Raw genomic sequence first — 4,258 nt, 5'->3', positions numbered from 1 at the left:
AACATAGATGCTTGAACAAGAGAGTGCCTCCTAAAGGGTCTAATTAAGAAACTTCTCTAAAACCAAAGGTATAGAGCCTTCCCAATGTCTTCCCAGTAGGGATTTTAAAATTGCTCTGAATTTTTTTAAGTTTAAATTTTTTGTAGAGAGGGGTCTCACTATGTTGCCCAAGCTGGTCTCAAACTCCTGGCCTCCAGTGATCCTCCTGCCTCTACCTCCCAAAGTGCTGTAATTACAGGCATAAGCCATCATGCCCAGCCAAACATTGCTGTGAATTATTGTGTGTTTCATATTTTTTGCCTTTCCAAATGGCTGCTAGATGTCCCTGTTACATTATGTATTTCAATGGGGGTGAGGAGCAGGCAGATAAATTCCCTTTTAAATCATAGATTTCTAGACCAGTAAGAACCCCAGCCAAATTTGATGGAAAGGTTATTGTGTATCACCTGAAGATCTACCCTCTGAGCTGGATGGAGTGCTTCGGTGGGACCTTGGAGTCTCTCCTGTGGAGAGAATTTTGGTATGGTCTCTACATTGGGAAAAGGGAGCAAAGAAATATTAAGTAACCAGTAGTACAGATGGTGACAGAGACAATTAATACTGCAAATCCATGAGTACTCCTATATTTCCCAGCTTTCCCTGCAGTTGAGTTGGGGCCATGAGGCCACATGCTTACCAGTGAAAATGTGAATAAAAGTGATGAATTACTTAAGACCAAGGCAATTAATAATTGGTGTGTCTCATGCTTCTCTCTCTTTCCCGGCTTTAGCAACTCTGAAAAATGTATGTTTACATAACATCGCAAGATGGAGGGATTCAGGATTCCTGACCCACTAAATGGATAATAGATCCTATTGACACACACTACACTTTAAATGATAGAGGTATGAACTTTGTTTTGATAATTTACTGAAATTGTATGATGCATTACTATAGCACAGCCTAAGCTACCCTTCTAATACAGACATGTTTATTTTGAGATACCTACTAAATATACAACTGGAGAAGTCAAGAAATAGTTCAGTATATAAATGTGGATCTCAAGGGAAAAGGCTGAGCTGAAGGGAACAGTTTGGAAGTCATCATAATTTATAAATGGAATTTAAAGCTATTCAAAGTTAGCTCTGATTAGATTTTTTAAAAGGTACAAATAGATAAGAGGAACTAGCATTGTAGAATATTAGCTTGCTTCATTTTTCTAACATCTGAATATAAGATACATCATTTTTCCTATTATCAGTGTGGGTCCATAACTTGTTCTTTGTTACTGTGAGTTCAGACCCTCAGCTCTCTATGAGTAGTGCCTGTGTCAGTGTCACCTGGCCCATTTTCTGGATGAGTAAAAGGATTTCATTTATTTTTTTATATTTATTTATTTATTTATTTTGAGATGGAGTCTCACTTTGTCGCCCAGGCTGGAGTGCAATGGAGCAATCTCAGCTCACTGCAACCTCTGCCTACTGGGTTCAAGCAATTCTCCTGCCTCAGCCTCCCGAGTAGCTGGGATTACAGGCACCCACAACCATGTCTGGCTAATTTTGTATTTTTAGTAGAGATGGGGTTTCACCATGTTGGTCAGGCTGGTCTTGAACTCCTGACCTCAGCTGATCCACCCACCTCGGCCTCCCAAAGTGCTGGGATTACAGGCATGAGCCACCACGCCCAACCTGTAAAAGGATTTTAAAATATAATAATGGAGAGCGTTCCTTACATAAAATCAATGCAAACCTTAATCCTTTTTCAACAGCTTAGTGGGGTTCCCCCCAACCACACCTTTTTTTTTTTTTTTTTTGAGACAGAATCTCTTGCTCTGTCATCCAGGCTGGTGTGCAGTGGTGTGATCTCTGCTCACTGCAACCCTGGCCTCCCAGGTTCAAATGATCCTCCTGCCTCAGCCTCCCAAGTAGCTGGAATTACAGACATGCACTACCATGCCTAGCTAATTTTGTGTGTGTGTGTATTTTTAGTAGAGATGGGGTTTCTCCATGTTGGCCAGGCTCGTCTCAGGCTCCTAGCTTCAAATAATCCATCTGCCTCAGCCTCCCAAAGTACTGGGATTACAAGTGTGAGCCACCATTCTGGTCTGCTTCATGTTTTTAAAAAGCATTTTTTAAATATTTATTACCCAGTTTGATTTTCACCACAAACTTGTGATAATGACAGCAGTGATGCTGGAGATGATGATGATCATGACACAGCCTTGGAAGGTAAGCAGGAGGAGGCAGAAGAGCCACTGGAAATATTGAGACTCTCATATACATCAAATCTAAGACATCTTCCTCAGGCAACAAACTTCAAGTTAAAATTATAGCTAACATTGAGATCCCACGTAATACTGGGCAATGTGTCAAGTAGTTTACATATTTAATTTAATCCTTACAAAAACTTTAGAGCATAGATATGAGCAGTTCAACTTTACAGGTTAAAACTAAATTTTCAAAAGATGAGAACCTCTCCATGTTTTTCAAAATCAGAAAGTGAAGGAGCCAGGATTTGAATCCAAGTATGTTTTATTCCAAAGTCCATGTGCTTTCTGCTACAACACACTATAGGGCCTAAACTTGGGAACTTGATTGGCAACTTCTCTTTTCTCCTGCTGGTAAGAGAAAACCGTGAAGGGACCATGAACTGTCTCAAGACTTCCCCACCACAGATAACATGTGAGCCATACTGTCCCTGATTTGCTTGGTCTTCGCTCCATAGATAATGGGGTTAAGCATGGGGGGAACTAGCACATAGAGATTTGCCAGAAGTATGTGGACATGATGGGGGATATTCTTGCCAAAGCGGTGGGTCAGGAAACTAAAAAATGATGGGATGAAGAAGAGGAGAATAACTCCAATGTAGAACCACAGGTGTTAAGAGCTTTGTGCCGGGCATCCTGGGAAGGAAGTCTGAACACAGCTTGCAGGATCAAAGTGTAGGAAAAAACAATGAGTGCAACATCTACCAAAACCGATGCCATTGTCACTGAAAAGCCGTACCAGATATTGACAGTTATGTCAGCACAGGCCAATCGGGCCACCCCAATGTGCTCGCAGTATGAGTGGGGGATATTGGTCCGACAGTATGGCAGCCTCTTCAGCAGGAATATGATAGGAAAATTTGTCCCAATGCTTCGTCCCCAGATTGCCAGGGTCATTTTTCCAATTACCATAGTAGTTAAGATGGTAGTGTATCTCAAGGGAGTACAAATGGCTACATAACAGTCAAATGCCATGGCCAGCAGGATTCCTGACTCAGCCACAAAGGCAACTTGAATGAAAAACATCTGAGTAATGCAGGCATCAAAGGCTATCTCCCCAGCATGGACCCAGAAGATCACCAAGGCCTTGGGCACAGTGGTGGTGGATAGCAGGATATCAGTGCCAGCCAGCATGGATAGGAAGACATACAAGGATTCATGGAGGGTGGGTTCACTGAGGACAACAAGGATGAGGGCTCCATTTCCCAAGACTGCAGTGATGTACATAAGGCAGAAAGGAATAGAAAGCCAGATGTGGTATTGCTCCAGTCCTGGGATGCCAAGGAGAATGAATAGAGTGGGATGGAAGGTGGTGAGATTAGCACCAAACATGCCTTCTTTTGGAGTCTCTCTATGAAGACTAAAGAACATGAGAGTTAGTCAACAGAGCCAGTTGTAAGTTCCACTAAAAGTTGAACATGGAATCAATCACTAATGCCTTGACTGAGAGTATATAATGTTATTCTTCCACTTCTCACATTATAATTGCAGATACAAATATAAACAAAGGTTTCTGATCACATCTCAGCAATATCTAGAAGCCATACATACCTCCCCATTCTCACTGGCATGTTCTTGCTCAGGCTTTGATCATCATTCACCTGTTCTGTTGCAACAGTGTCCTAAACTAATCTGGTCTCCCTGTCTTCCAGCTTCCCAACCTCAACTCCTTCACATTCATCAGCTATGTTACAGTCTGGGTGGTATGCTCAAAACAAATACCTTCGTCTGTTTTCTCTTATTACTCTTATATAATTATTTATTGACTTATAAAGTCCGAAGTTCTCAAGCATGCAAAGCCCTCCACAATCCCACTGTTACTTTCTTCTCCAGCTTTAATTGCCTGTAGACTCTAATAAAGCTAAATTAGATTATTTATACTAAATATTCTCCACACAAAACCTGGGTTTCTAACTCTCATAACTTTTCTCAAGTTTTTACCCTAATCTGGAACATACTTTTCTATCTTTAGTGTTTGTTGAAACACTGATCTTCCAATTCACAGCTTAAATA

General features: G+C 41.2%; 1 pseudogene; it reads right to left on the bottom strand.

The window, feature by feature from the left end:
- Positions 1–2,633: 2,633 nt before the first annotated feature.
- Positions 2,634–3,577, bottom strand: LOC129484494 (olfactory receptor 52B2-like; annotated as a pseudogene).
- Positions 3,578–4,258: the final 681 nt, after the last annotated feature.

Source organism: Symphalangus syndactylus, chromosome 6 (genome assembly GCF_028878055.3).
Source record: "Symphalangus syndactylus isolate Jambi chromosome 6, NHGRI_mSymSyn1-v2.1_pri, whole genome shotgun sequence".
In the NCBI taxonomy this organism is placed as follows: Eukaryota; Metazoa; Chordata; class Mammalia; order Primates; family Hylobatidae; genus Symphalangus; species Symphalangus syndactylus.
This window is presented reverse-complemented; position numbering and strand designations above follow the sequence as displayed.